This window comes from Hippoglossus hippoglossus, chromosome 24, assembly GCF_009819705.1.
Source record: "Hippoglossus hippoglossus isolate fHipHip1 chromosome 24, fHipHip1.pri, whole genome shotgun sequence".
Lineage (NCBI taxonomy): Eukaryota > Metazoa > Chordata > Actinopteri > Pleuronectiformes > Pleuronectidae > Hippoglossus > Hippoglossus hippoglossus.
In genome coordinates this window covers 20,424,618-20,440,584 of record NC_047174.1, presented here as the reverse complement: position 1 = coordinate 20,440,584, position 15,967 = coordinate 20,424,618, and the positions used below count along the sequence as shown (strand labels likewise).

The 15,967-nt window shown below is 42.0% G+C and overlaps 1 protein-coding gene across 3 annotated transcripts in view; it reads right to left on the bottom strand.

Annotated features, from left to right (window-relative positions):
- The window catches only part of tab2 (TGF-beta activated kinase 1 (MAP3K7) binding protein 2), a 46,179-nt gene extending 30,459 nt beyond the window's left edge, over window positions 1-15,720 (bottom strand). For 2 of the 3 annotated variants that reach the window (XM_034580457.1, XM_034580460.1), the window contains exon 1: window positions 15,375-15,720. The gene's annotated coding sequence lies outside the window, so the exon portion shown is untranslated. Of the gene's footprint in view, window positions 1-15,370 lie in introns of all 3 variants that reach the window. The other variant, XM_034580458.1, reaches the window with a different exon arrangement.
- Between the last annotated feature and the right edge of the window lie 247 nt (window positions 15,721-15,967).

Sequence of the window (15,967 nt, the reverse complement as noted above, 5' to 3'; positions counted from 1 at the left end):
CTGGAGTTTCTTCTGTCATCCCCCATAGTAAAAACTCTGGATAATGTTTGTGTGAGCCCATACAACATACATACAACTAGAATACAACAGGAGATCCTCATACAAAAAGAATACAAACATCTCAGGATGAAAAAGAGGGGTCATAAACGTAGAAGATACCGACGAAGATGTAAAGAGTGCTAATGGTGGTAAGGGCCGACTCTGGTGTTGATATGCTGTAAAAAAAAAACTGTGATCTCCACGGTAGAATTTGTGTTACATCCAGCCTCTGCCTGCTAAACTGCCATTTTTCTGTGATGTTTTGAAAGTACCGGACTAGAGAATCGCTTGCGGTGTTGTTCATGTGTGAAAGGCAAACTCCGGAGAAAGTCCGTACCTCATTTTGCTGTGAAATGAAAGCTCTGTAATTCAGCTCGATGTAAGGCATTGCATCAACAGAACAAACATTGCGCTTTTATTTTGAAGACAAATTGCTAAAGAGGAAATGATTCTCTTACTGTTGTTGCCATGACTGAGATCAGCATCTCGACATCTAAGAATGTCTGTAGCCTAGTACTTGTATCAATGTCTGTATGAAGTCAAAAACTGGCAAACTAACAAATAAAATAAAGTAAGTACAATTCAATAGTATTTCAACAATGATTATTATAAATTTTCACACTCATCTGGAGTGTACTCTAATAATAAAATAAATGCTCTTTTCTCGCTTCAAGTAAAATAAGCTTTGCATTTAAAAACAAAATAAAGAGCTTTTGAAAAAAACAATACACATCCGAAGTGTGATAACCCTAACCCCCCAAACGGTTCTCTAGATATGTAAGGTACATACAGACAGGCAGATATTTCTAGAATCAGTAAATAGATTTCAAACTAGATTTCCAGGGTAGAGTCACAAAATGCAAGAGAGACTATATATTTTGTCAGCTTTGTCATCAATCTTTCTTTGTTATTGACTTGAAAATGCAAATGATAGAGAATGTTTCAAGGCAAAGTATCTGAGCAGCTTCCCAGGAATACATTTAGTCAAGAACCCTATTAATTATAAAACATTATTAGTAGACATTATACTATTAGGGCACTACAAGTTGTTCAGTACGCAGTAATGCAGGATGCGAACATGGTTCTCTTCTACCATACACCCACAGTTGGCCCATGTGAAATGTGCACAGGCTGGTGCCTGCTGAGAGGAACAACACAGTGGCCGTGATTCTGCCTAGAATGGCACCAGCAGGTGTGCCTTGGAGGGTGCCAGCGCCAGCCTGCCTGATACGCTACACAAAAATCTGCCAAAGGACACACACAGATACACACGAGAACCCAAGGCAGAAAATGTCTCTAAAGAGTACCACAGCAGAAAGGATGTGTTGTGACACCTCTAAACAGGATTGGGGGTTTGGAGGGAGGATGGAAGAGGGACATTCTGATCGGAGTGAGGCTTCCACAAGCTTTACTAGTGTGTCTTTGCAGTTCTGCTGTGCAATTTGCAGTGGATTAAAAAAATAAGATTCCCTATAATGCATGTTATGGCAAGTCAGTTTTTTTGGTATTTCCTCTGCTCAGGTAGTTGTGTCTGATAGTTGATGTAAAATGCTGCAAAATATGGACAAATGTACAATCTAATTTAACAGACCAGAATTTCCCACACAGGAGGCAGTTGCCCTTGGCAAAGCTACACTGAACCACAACAAACAAAAGCTGTTCTTCTGGGTGGACTCCGTTGTCCACCACGCCCTGACAATATGTTTTCAGAGTGAAGCTGCAAGGGAGCAAGGGAGTATGAGAGCCTAAGGCCCACGCTGTTTCTGATAGGAAACTAGATCAAAGCCCTTTCCAATCCTTAGTGAGTACAAAAAAACCTGAGAGAGATGAAAGACCATCAACAGACTGTGGGAGAAATGATGAAGGACAGATCAGCCTCTGAATGGCATTTACAAATGGCACAAAATAAGACCAGCCTTCTGTGATATGGCTACAAGCAGAAGTTAGGAGGCCAGAACCTGCCCACAGGATAAGCACAGGAGTGATAAGACAGTCTGCAATATTCATCCAACAGAAAACTGGCGGGAAAAAAAACTATATGCTCCTTATTCAATCTGCATTAACAGTAATCATGATCATCTACACAGATAAATAGATTTATTATACTAACCTGAACTGTCTTTAGCCGGAGTCTGACATACCATGTTATGACATGCAGAGCGTGAAAGCGTGGCACATGGAACACTTCGCTTTTTTGGGATACGACTATCGTGGACGTTGATATCACGATGACGATAGATTTTCGATATATCGTGCAGACCCTAAACTATATACACAGCTTATATGTAATCTATAGTATCTGTGTCAAATCAAGTCTCATACCTAGTAAAGACTCAGAGACACAGTTAATGTATAGTAGAGAAAAAATGTGATTGCCAGTTGCATGACTGTCACTCCATTTACACCTGCATTAAAATGTGTTCTGTTTTTCAGACTGGACTGAAATGGACAAAATATGACCAGATGGACGTACAGGTATGAAAGGAGACAAGTGGGATTGTGATCCTATCAGCCAAACCACCTCCACAGGTTGTCCTGGTATTCACATCTGTCCTGAGCGATCAGATCCAGGATGGTACTAAGTGCAGATGTCTACAACTATGTGGGTTTGAATATGACTATTTGAAAGTAGCTGCTACGCAGGAAGCAGCAATTAGTCAGTAAACATACCAAGCACTCCTCTTAGTCCTCATCTATGGACAGCAGTCAAGACACTTGTTGATGGGGTGGAGACGAGACCAACTGGTTGCTTTCACTTTGGTCAAACAACAGTATACAAGGCAAATTTAGTGATTCATAGCACAACTGGCTTTTTCTTCTTTCCCTGAACAGAGTGAGAGAGAGCTGAACAGAATGATGAGATCTCAATTAAATACCAGAATCAGATTAAAATCATATCTGTAGACGAAAAACATTGGCCAGGTGTAAATGGAATCATATCCTTTCTCCATGACTTTGTTTACAAACACACAAGTATGACCGTCATTATTGGCTTTTTGAAGTAAGCAGTGTAACATTTCCGGGTGGCAGCCTGCACATGCAACCAAACATCTGTGTACGTGAGTGCCCTGTACATATTTTACATAGGACTCAAACAGACCTTGTAAATATACTAGGGCTGTAACGATTCTCGAACCAAAACCTAAGCCGTGGTCCAGACGTTCACGTTTTTGTGTCGCAAATGTGAAGACGGAACGCAAAGATGGAGCTGCAACACGTCTCCCTGCCCAACCCAACACGATGCCACAGCTGCAGGTGCAGCTTGTTGCGTGTGTGCGTATGTGTCCTATCACAACCCTGCATAATCTGAACCAGCACAGAAGTGACTAGTATCTTCAGAGCAGTGAGTGTGGAGGTCAGAGAGAATTGTCTGTTTTACCTTTACAAAGGTGTGTTGTAAAGTCTGCGTGTTTATGCTGCTCGGGTCTCTGAAGTCAGGAGGAGATCAGATGTCAGAGTCAGGTGGACTGTTTATTCTTTATGGAGTTTACCTAAGGTTAAGGTAACGTCACGCGCACGCACTACTGACAGATCCGGTAAAAACGCTAAAATATTTTTTTATGGTCCAAACATGTATGAAAAGACCCAAATGAACTCTGTAAGCAAACAGCGTGGGGCTGTGCATGGCTCCCTGGGTGTCTGCCTTGGTGGAGCTGTGGCCAGGAAGTGTGCACTCTGACAGTCCCTGGGTCTGTGCCCTGGCACCGTGCATGGCCCCCTGTGTGTCTGCACCATTGACTCGCCATTGTTCTGACTGTTTGCACTGATCAGAAAATGAGCTTGGCTTGATCATGTTCCAGGGTTGAGTCACATGGTCTTGCGCTCTTCGCTCTTTATCTAATGTATACTCTCTCTTTCAATCTTACACACGTATACCCGGTACCCTTAAAATTCAGAGTTCAGTACCAAATCCGTATCCTGTGCCAAATGTTTAATATTTATACAAGAGCAGTTTTTGTTACAGAGCCAGAGTCCATTTTATTTATTTTCATGGTTGTGTGTGGTTATTTTTATTTAATGTGCTATTCATTAAGAATATTTTTTTATTCTAATTAAATTTCAGACTGAATTTTCTTTAGGATTAAAAGTGAATTGCTCTTTGCTCTGTACTTGTAATGATTATGCTCCAATCATTATATCAGTGGTATAAAAAGGATGACAATAATATCATTTATTGCAATAATTTCTGGGACAATATATGGTCCAACAAATTTTGTATTGTACAATGATAAGGTGGATAAGCCAAATCTGCAACTGGATGTTGGCATTCAAGTAAGCTAAGCCCGCTATGAGACTCATTCTCAATAGCCACCATACAGGAATCAACATTGCCGGTATGCTGTGTTGTTGTAACCATGGTAACAGTAAACATCATTGACGCACATGCAAAGAGCACACAGTTATAAGTGACCAGAATATTTGTATTTATCATGCAGGGATATGAATAGCCAGATTTCTCAATGTTACTACAATATCCCAAATATGATCACAACTGGAATAAGCCTCATATCCGCGATACTTGTGCGCATGAAAACAGTCTATGTCTCACCATCAAAAGGAGCCAGTTTACAGTAAACTGAACAAACACAAATCTATTTATTATTCAAACATTACCACTACCTCAGAGGTGTGATTACATCTTTCATAGAAACTATGAAGTAAACCACATTTGATACCGGCACACTATTTGTTTGTAATAATATGCTGCTGGCTTCTGCACCCCCCCCAAATGTGAAAACAGAAACTGAGGTGTTTCTCAGAGCAATGCACGATGAGAAGAAGTGTTGGTGTCACACACACACACACACACACACACACACACACACCACACACACACACACCACACACCCACACACACACACACACACACACACACACACACACACACACACACACACACACACACACACACACCACACACACACACACACACACACACATCCTGCTACACAGGCTATGGTCGGCATTACTGTGAAGAGCAAATAGGCCAAAGATAACCACTGAACCATCTTCCTCCGTCAGGGGTTAGATTCAAATATCAGCAGTGCAGTTACACATAACACCGGAAAGATCAGTGGATTTGTGGATGGAAGAGAAAGTCAATGAGCAACTGAATGGTTACTAATGCCTGTTTGTCAGTGGTAAAAAGCACTGGTCTGCTCTGCAGGTGCGTTTTAGGAAAAGTCGCATAGAGCCAATTTGAAATCTGAGATATGTTTTGTGCTTGAAAATTCAAAACAGCTATTAACTTGTGTGGAAGAATGTGACACAGCTGGCAGCTTTAGTTTTTATTGATAAACCAAGATGGTGATAACATTAACTTTTAACAATCAAATGAGAAATGTAAAAATGCTGATTGTAAAATAAATTATCAATTACATCTGATTCTCGTTAATTCCATTTTCTAACCGACCCTGTTTTGTCAAGTTCAATCGTAAAACCTGATGGTTCCTGAATCCTGCTTTATGTGAAAATAAACCACACTGAAAACAGGACAACAGGAACTAAACAAGTTTTGTGTGGACTCAGCAAATTGTATGCCAATATGATGCTGTTGTGACAACACATTTTCTTGTCACTCAGAAGTAAGAGCAACCTAATCCTACAGCTCTCCAGCTTTTATTGTCCAATAAATCACATAATAGAGAAAAATCGAGAATAACACAGATACCACTAACAAAGTCCGAGTGTCTCAAGAGCTGCACTGCTGTCTTTCCAAACATGCCTGTTTAACACACCAGCAACTCTGGTTCCAATTAGTATAAATGGTACATCCAAAGGGAGTCGGCAGAGGAGCTCCGCTATACTCCTTCAATTGATAGTTGCCCTACTATCCTATTTCATAGTTGGGTTTCTGTAAAGGAAACTTGAAAAACACTTCATTAGCATGAAAAGCTCCTCTTTAATTATTCCACTGCGTTTCAGTGCCGTTACACAGGATGTCTATTTTGAGTGGATTTATTTAGCTGACCTATTCACCAGTCATTAAACTTTGGTAATATTGTAGCCTTGTCTCCAAACTTAGGCTAATGAATAATGATGTTAGCAATTTAAGTTTGTAATTATTCATCCATACACATAACTGAGATGGGAACATTTCTGTTTTCTTGCATTCATCACTGAAAATACAGTTATTGCAAACAAAAAGCTTCCATCAAGTTTTAAAGATAATAGTGATTCAAAAATATATAACCTCCAATTCACAAATGTAGAATAGTATTATAATGGCTTTTAGTCGACCATTATAAAATATCTGACAGTGAATAGAGTGAATTATCTCTGTCATTTGTTGCAAAAGCATTAGATCGAAATCCACATGATTGGATTTCAGGTGTTTGTGAAAAATCAGGTTGTGACAGGTCTGTGTAGCATTTTGCAACAAAAACAATCTGTGCTGAATACATACAATTACAACCTAAACGTGGTCTGTTCAGTGCAGCAGCAAAGCAGCGACACATCAAAGAGTAGCGGGGTCAAATAACATGATGAGAGGAGAGCTGAAGGGTAAGGTGGTCAATTCGGAGTCAAAGTGAAACGTTAAAGCACCTTTCAAAGATAGCTCAAAGTAAGTGCAACGGAAGACTTTGAGTCGACACAATCTTTTAATGATTTATCTTTGACATTGGTATTGTGTGAGTGTATTACCCCGTAGGAAAATGTCCTCATTGTGCCATCCCTAGTTCAGTGTAAAAAAGCAGAGCCAGCATAATGAAAGGACTATTAAATGGCAAACTGGCAATATAGCTGGATGCCTGCATAAAAGAGGCAGTTGTCTAATAAAAAAATGGATGAATGCAAAAAGTAAAGCTTTAAAGTCTTGAGGTATTAAACCAACCCAAGTAGCTTGTGGTCTGTTCTGCTTGTGACAGAGGATGTCAGTTTAGAGAAGCTGGGGCAGTGACTTTACAGGAAAAGAAAAGCATCAGAGAAGAAACCCAGAGGCCAGGTCAAGGGCACAGAAATGGGGGAGGGTTATGCACACTCAGTCTTGTATAGGATGTGGTTCTTCATTCCTCTCCTGTTTACTGATGCACTTATCAAGAGAGAGGCTGCAGAGTATGCAAAGGATTCAAATGTATGACAACAGAGGGCCATCAAAGTGGAACTACATGTGATGTGCACGTTGTTACAAGAAGTAATAACAGAGATTCCTGAAGCAACATTTACCCGAATTGCATTGTGTTGAAAAAAGCTTTTTTTCCCCCTTCATTTAATTTCATGCTTTCGGTTCTACGACATTTGATCTTCACTTACAACTGTAGATCTACAATTGTAAGCTACTAAAGTCTGACAAATCCAGCTACAGCGATGCAGAGAACACAAAAATGTTATCTTTGACACAATACAGCCGTTTTCAGACATGACCTGCGGATAAAAGTTCGGAGCAGTTTGCTTTTCACACATGCACAACGCATCCGGAGGTTCTTTGCACTGACGCACTTATTCAGGGGGGCGGGGGGTGGAGCCGGGGGCAGCAGGCAGAGGCAGGAAGTAAATTATTCATTCTGCTGCATTGATCACGTGATATTTTTGACAACACAAAGATACTTCATCGGCTCTTATCACCACAAACTCTCTAGACATCTTCATCTATGTCTTCTATGTGTGTGGCTCTGCTTCTTCATTGCAAGATTCATGGATTTATTTGTTTGCGTCTGTCGCGTTTTTCGAAGCCATTCAACCCCCCCCCCCCCCACCCCCCCCCCTCATGCATTTAATCCAGCAGAGGAACTCCTGATGTTTTCTCACATGGGATTCTCCCAACTTTATGCAGACTTTATACTAGGGGGCCAGGCGGAGAAAGTCCAGAGGCTCTCACTCGAACATTTAACTCCTACGGAGAATGTGCGGAGAATCTCAGGAGTTCAGTGCATGTCTGAAAGCAGCTTATGAGCCCATGCGTCACCACACTCCATCGACGTATGCAAACAGCTTAGTGTTAGACTTCCAATCCTTCAAACTTCCAATGCTTCAAACGGCCATTTCCTCAGAGGAGGGACCATGTTTAAATGTAAACGCATCCAAAAAATACAATAATATGTACTACATGCAGAAATATCTGTCTTTGAGTCCATTTTTCCTTCGATTTCCTCAAAAACCTCTCCCATCAACTTCAACCTTGGCAGGTGTATTTCTGAGGGCCCTAAAATGTGCGGTGTAAACTGTCAAGTGTTCCGGACGAGCGGATGTCCAGACCCCATCCCATTAGCCAATGTAATTTAGCAATGCCACGCACTAACAGGCACAGTCTGTTCAGGCAAAAGGCACTAACACCCACATTATGTGCCAGAAAGTAAAACGTCTGTGGCACTACTCTTTATTTTCCAAATCAAGTAGGAGGCAGGAAAACAGTAAACATGTGTTGAGTAGGGCTGCACGATATTAGGAAAACATATCATATGCAATAATGTTTAATATCGCGATGACGATATGATTTTTGATAAATAAACAAACAGTCCCTGGCTACGGCCCCAGAGACCACGGACAGCTCCACAGCAAGGAAAAGGTGCACAGCCCGGCGGCAGTGCCACCAAGTCGGGGGCAGAGAGCAGGGAGCCCTGCACAGCTCCACTAAGTCCACTCACACTGTTAATTTTGAGTCTTTTCATACATTTTGGACCGTGAAGTTATTTATTTATTATTTTTTAGCGGCTCTGTCAGTAATGCTCTTCTCTGCGTCTCTATCATTCGCGCTGTGCGCTGCACCAACTGCCTCAAACCAAACGGACTGCGCCGCCATCTCCTCCAGCTCTACATACATTTACTAAGTTCATAAAGTCTGTTGTTTTTACTCAGACTGAGTTTTATACATGTGTCCGATCACACTGTGTGTGTGTGTGTGTGTGTATGTCAGTATGCGTGTGGGGGTGTGAGAGAGAGAGAAAGAAAAGGGCTAGCGGGACAGCTGATGAATGCGCTGCTCTGAAGAAAGATTTAACTCATTAATAAAAGGATCGATCATTATGTGATGTTCAGTGTTGATATTGTGGCGAAAAACAAATCAACTGTAGCAAGTCAGAGACGTCAGCAGAGAGAGAGACAGAGAGACAGACACACAGAGTCTGTGTGCATCGCTCCATCAAATCTCTGTTTTCAAATTCTCTGTTTTCTCTCTATTCTCTTCTTCCGACAATGATTCACTGACGAAAAACCCGTCAATGATCTGAATGTTTTTAATATATTTTATTATCCAGGGCAGCAGAGCTCGATCTAATTGGCCAAATATATTGACATGCAGAGTGTGAATGCGTGGGGCATGAAACACCATTTATTGCAATTTTTGCCGTCTTTTGCGATACATCTATGGCGCACGTTGCTATGGCGATGACGATAGATTGTTGATATAACGTGCAGCCCTAGTGTTGAGTATTACATACAGTGGCTTAGTGCAATGGGAGCATCAGGTCGGTCTTTTACGTCAATCCATATCTTTAAACCCTTGACAGTTTTCTCAGTCATTACCTAATCTTCATGTATCTTCATTTCCTTATCAGCATTAGCTAACCTGTGCATTGCTGTAACATCTATGCAGTTAGTCACTTTGACATTTAAAACTTGGCTTGTCATCACCTATGCTAAACAAATGTCTCACTTGTGGATGAGTGTAAAATAGTGTGTCCATAGCAGAGGGTATCACAGTTGTCTGGTAAATAAAAAATGAGCATGGAGTCCTTAGATACACTCTTAGTCATGACTACTCATTTTCCACTTGAGTGATTTCAGTATAAAACAACATTAAACATTGATGCTTGACTTTTTTGTGACTTAATGTTTGTATTTTTAAACTGTTGGCCGGCATGCTGTAAATCAGTCTGGAGTAAAGTACATATACATTTTCCAATTCATCCAGATTCTGATTCAAATGATCCACTATCGATTCTTGAAACCCCCAAATCATTCATCACAGTTGTGCTCTCTCAGTAAACATGCACATCTGCTCCAAATGATATGTGCATGCAATGTTTACTTGATGCAAGTGGTTCAGTTACGGCTGAATAATGTGAAAAATGTCTGTTCTGTGGAAACCAAGTTAATAAAACATGCACAGATAGGTTATTGTAAGTTGAAATTTAACAGATGAAAGTTGGCTATAATATACACAGCTCCAAGACTATTGGTCTGTGTTTGCTGAAGACATATTATCCCTGGCTACGAGATATGACACCGTGGAAGTCAACTCAACAGTGTGTGGATTCTACTTTATTCAGTGTCTCCCTGCTGTGTAGCTAATACTAGCTAACAGCTGTCTGCACATATCAGGCTGATGTCTTGTCAACACAAACAGTGCAGATGAATATGTGAACTGACTATTAGTTTCTGTCCTGTCTGTGCTCTAAGTGATCATTAAATCTCATGTCTGTATGGGACATGCATTTTTTAAAGCATGCATTTATTCCATTAATTTGCAAGGAAAACAAATCCTCAGCCCACTGTTTTATAACTAGGAAATGTGTGTAGCCTTCAATGTGCAAGTGAAATTTAAGTTCTCAGAATAAATCCTGAGAAGCCCTTAACACAAAATTGGTATATATTTAATACTAGTGCAGTGCAAAACAGGTATGTTTAGAATGGGCTCTTTGCTTGGCCATTGGTAATGTTGGGTGCAGCTTTCTTTCTGAAATGCTCAAATGACCTGCAGTAATTTAGCCACGTCAAGTTAAGACCACCTGTGTCTGCAGAACCATGAAGCTGCGCCACCGCTGCTGCACAATGATCTGTTCATCCTGAACACCCTGTCATAACTTACAACACCACTTTTTTTATTAGTCCCAGGTGCCAAGTGATGCAGAGCACTGGCTGCCTGTTTATTCATATTTTATTGATATTGAACGTATTGCGTGTCCAAAGGACACTGCTCTTCCTTGGGCCCTTAACAATACATATGCCAGGTGTGAAGTCGATAACATGAATGGTTCTTGAGATATGCGTTCCACATACAGACAGAGATTCCTGGAACTAGTAGATCCATAACTGAATCATCAAGAATTTGATCAAATTAAATTCAGTCACTCAGTGACTTCTGTGACTCTTAGCCATCTCAGTCACAATGCAAAGAGTTTTCTAAGGCTCTGGAGAGAGAGGATACTTTATTGGTCCTAAAATAAGCAAATTTATTTATCCTGAAACTGAAAAAATGGATGGTCACCCTCACCCAAAGCAACTACTGCACACAAGCCTGTAAGGAACCTGGGGAAAACCCTGAAAGACGTAAAGAAAGAAAATTGACCACTGTAACAAAGTCATTGGCCGTTTTGCTGCCATCTATTATTTATTAAACCTGATGTCCAACCATGTACACGTAGCGTCTAAGGCTACATCTATACTACTTGAAAACAACCGTTTTCTATTTAAAATTACCTCTGCCCACAAGTGTTTTAGCTCTGTATCAGTTTTAATCTCTATCCATACTTACGCATATCATATGAACACTCACATACACTGGGCATACACGTGCCGGTGTTTGACTGGAAGGCATCCGCCTGCCGGTGTACACACATTGCACAAATAAGCTCATCTCCTAAGCATTTGTATCAGTTTAAAATGCAGAATTTACCTGCACAACAGATGTTCACAAAGACAACAGTGTCAGCGACACTTGTAATTGATTACTAAAGTTGCATTCTACACTGGTAGCCAGGGCCAATGCCAGTTGTTTACTTCCAGAAGAGGGTCATGTGATAGGAGTATGACAAATCAGCGAAAGCGGCGTCATGACTGAAAAGACCCAATCAGCGAACAATGTCACGGACAATGATTGTCTACAGCACAGTTTGCCCATCCAGGCGTATCTGTAGCAGAGTTGATGCATTTTCAAATGAATATGTAGTAATATGATTGTTGCCAAACATGACACAGCGGGGGGGGGAAACTGGGAAAATGAGGGGTACAGCGGTCGTCCTCCAACCAGGAGGTCGGCGGTTAGATCCTCTGCCTTCCCCATCTGCATGCCGAAGTGTCCTCGGGCAAGATACTCACCCCTAAATGGCCCCTCATAGACGTTGAATGCACTAATTGTAAGTCGCTTTGGATAAAAGCGTCCGCCAAATGACATGTAATGATCATGATGATTAGTCTTAAGCCAATGGGAAAGACAACCTTCTTTAAGCAGGTCTACCTGTGTTTGAAAAACATGTATACATGTACTACTTTGAGTGTAAAAAGGGTAGTAGTGACCAGGTGGTCAAGAAAGTCAAGCATGCACAAAGACCCAGATATTGCAGAAGTTGGCTTGCACATAATTCCAGTTAATGCAGTGTATCATCAATGTGTTAATGGATAACCATAAAATTATAATTCGTCGAAGCCCGCCAGCTTCAAAGTTCATCAAGTTCTTCTGTCTCCATGTAGCAAAAATTACTTAATACAACTGTATTTAATCAAACTAAGACATAGTCTTTACAACTATAAAGTTCTGCAGATACACAACCTTAAAATGAACTTGTGCAAGTGTCATAAATGTGGATAATTTGTGAAGCCCCTGCAAGCGTGGAAAGCCAACAAAACACACACTGCAAAGGGACCAAGCACTGAGAAGGTAACAGTTAGAGGTGTAGTGGACTGTTGAGCACCTCAATGCATACAATTTAAAGCTTGAACTGAAGAGGACCATGAGCAGTGTGTGTAATGGAGGACTCCATTCAAAGCGAAGAAGTCAGGAGAACTCAACAGGGGGAGGGGGCTCCAGTAAGAGCCTCTCTTCCTGACAGCCACACACTGTAGTGGGGGAGGGTTAAAAACACCATGCCCTCTTCTGAAATGTACAGCTATGGGCATAATGTGATAGATCCTTCCCTCCCACCTAATTGATTCCCATTTGGCATTATAGGGTTAAACTTGACACTCTTACTTTGAAGAAAACACACACTGAATACGAACCTAAGTGGACAGGTCACTGAGCATAGAGCTGCCTGAGAGAATATCAAGTTATACTCGCATACATTCAGAGGTTTTAGCCTCTTAAAGAGAATATGTTCTGACACCCAAAAAAGGAGAAAGGTACACCAATCATATCCTGGGTTAAACTGGCTCTGCACTGTTGATCCAAACTACAAGCATTTGTGCTCCATCCACACACACTCATATGCAGTAATTATCCTACCCCTTGTGAGTAAGGAACAAACTACACACCCCCACCCTTCGTTCTGTGATGACAAGTTGTGCACAACACTGCAAATAAAAAGATCAGGAAACAGGTTTTTCAGGAAAGACTGTTTAAATGTTGGCACAGACATCACGACAACATGCCACAAACTCTGCTTCTTGTAGAAGCTCTCAAACACAAGTGTTGGTCGTGCTTATTTATTGTAAGAAAGGACACAACTACTGAGCCTGCTTCTTCACCTCTATCAACAAACACTGAGGCAACTTAGGTAACACACTCAAAGTTTAGATCTGTAATCTGTGCATTAGTCATGTTGATTTAGTGGCATATGGCTAATGACATCCAAACAAAGCAATTAGCATCCTGCCATTCTGTATAAGCACAAGATCCTTGTCATACACGCTCTGAGCAATCGTTGCGGAGTCTCCAAAGAGTGGCAAATCAGCAAGGCTTCCTAGCAACATATTTGCCCAGCTACAGGCACACATGGTTTCAGTTAGGGGTCTGCACCTATAAACAGTTGGCCATGGCAGCTTATTGGTCAGGAAGTGCAATGTTGACTGCAAGTCAAGAAAGGCACAAGCTGCTAATGAATGATATACACCCCTACAGTCTAGCTATGAAACACAGTTTAGATTGGAGGTGTTTAGAGGCCGACAGAGAAATGATTGTGAGGGTAGAGAGTAAAACAAGAAGCCAGCATTACAAAAACCACAGTCAAGAAGTGCTATAAGTACACTTCCATTTCTTAAATGCTGTTGTAAGAATAAAATACTGCGTATGAACATATGAACATAGGCCAATTACCTGCCAAAATGTCTGGTTGAGCCGACAGAGCCACAACCAACAATTTTCATAATTTGACTGGCGACTGATGTTAATATGAAGACCAGTCAGAGTGATACGACATGGAGAACCACACCATCAACACATCCTGATACCAAGTGGGCCACCACAAATGGCCAAACACAATGATTTGCAATAGGCTTTATTGCCACACTCTGCATGTAAATAATCTGACATGGTGTCCCAATCGCCAAGTTTGTGTTGCAATCACCATGATTAAATACGGTTGGGAGAGCATGAAAATAACCCACACGTAAAAAAAGGGAAAGGGAAGAAAACAAAGACCTTCTGCAAACCAGGAAAAGGTTTTTAAATTAGGACTAGATTATGTTCCATCAAAGCTTCGAAACAACTTCCATGTCTCGAGCAAGTTCGCAGAAAAACAGGACAAATGTTGCAGCCTGTGGCTCATCCCAGAACTTTGATAGTTGCTTCGCAGACACAAAAGAAACAGGACAGAGAAGACATTATCATGTTAGGTCCGTTTCCATCAGGATAAAGATCCCTCACATAAACTATACAGAGAAAACAACGGAGGTGTCAGATGCATCTCCTTCATCAGTTTCAATCTCAACTGCCCCACACACAGATCATCGGATCCAAGGGGGACAGAGTGAACAGGTGAAGTGACGCCCTCCACACCTCACACATCAGACACACACACGCAGTTGTGAATAGTGTGTCCATTTAGTTCAACATTACAATCTAAGCCGACGTTCACTGTGGAAGCTCCGTTTGCATTATCCATGAAAAGGAGAGCAGAGTACCAGACCACCTAGCCTGCTAGGATACGACTCATGAGAAAGTTCCCATGTTCCACAAAATAGCGTCAGTGTTTTAGCAGAGGAATAAATGGCTGACTGGAGTGGCTTTATTGTGACGCCTGGTAGAAACAGCACGGTCCGTGCTGGAGCTTTAGTGGAGCTACAGTTTTGTGATTTAACGTTTCCATCCACCGCTGCTCCTGCGACGTTTCAACGAAGAGCTCAATGGAAAAACTAGCCCAACATGGGCTACAAAACATGTAGCGTCAGTCAGCGCCAGACTAAAATAAAAAGACACAACATGTCTATTCACACATATTCCTGTTGAACCAGACTCGGGGTGGAAGTTTACGAACGTGTTTGAAACTTTAGACTGATTTGTAACTCGGCCGAGTCGAGAGCAGCCTCCAACACTAACTAAGTTAGCTAACCAAGCTAGCTGTCTGCTGTAGACAAAAACTTTTTCCACATCTGAGAACTTTTTCCTCTCAAACAGCGTGGGGCCGTACACAGCGGCGCTGATCGCACAACACGTAAAACACGTTAAACATTTCGTAGTAACGCTATTACAGCGGGTTTCTCCTCCGTCGCTAACTCGCGGAGCCTAACTAAATGCAACTTACTTTGCTTCCTCCGCCGCCGCCGCTCCCCGGGCCGCCTTCAACACCCGAGACCGCCGCCGGACCTCCAGAGGGCCGCGGAGCTGGGAGAGGAGTAGCCGGGAGGGCTCCAGCTACTACCAGGCAGACGAAGAGCCAACTGCACCGAGGCCCCGGGCCTTGAGTGTCCTCGAAATAGCGCCAGGGGAGGGACACGGCGCCTCAGCCCTCCGCCGCTTGACAGAGACTCGGGAATACCTTTTTGACAGCTCCTCTTTTTCAGCCCCCCCTCCCCTCGACGGCCCTTCACTTTTCTCTTTTTCCTCACTTCCAGCAGATACGAATCAAAATACTGTCACAGAATATGGCGGCTGCATAAGCACGCTATTATCGCGAGAGTGACTTTTTCTTTTTTTCACTTTCCCAAAGTTGTGCTGTGGGAGGGAGGAGAAAGTTGTGAGTGAGCCGAGGTCTGCTGTGGATGGAGTGTGAGTGTGAGAAGGACTCTGGTGTGAGGAGTGTGTGAGAGAAGCGGGAGGTGTTAGGAAGGAGGTGTCGGTCTGACTTGCAGACAGTGACAACAACGTGGACAATATATGTTTGTATCATATCTTACC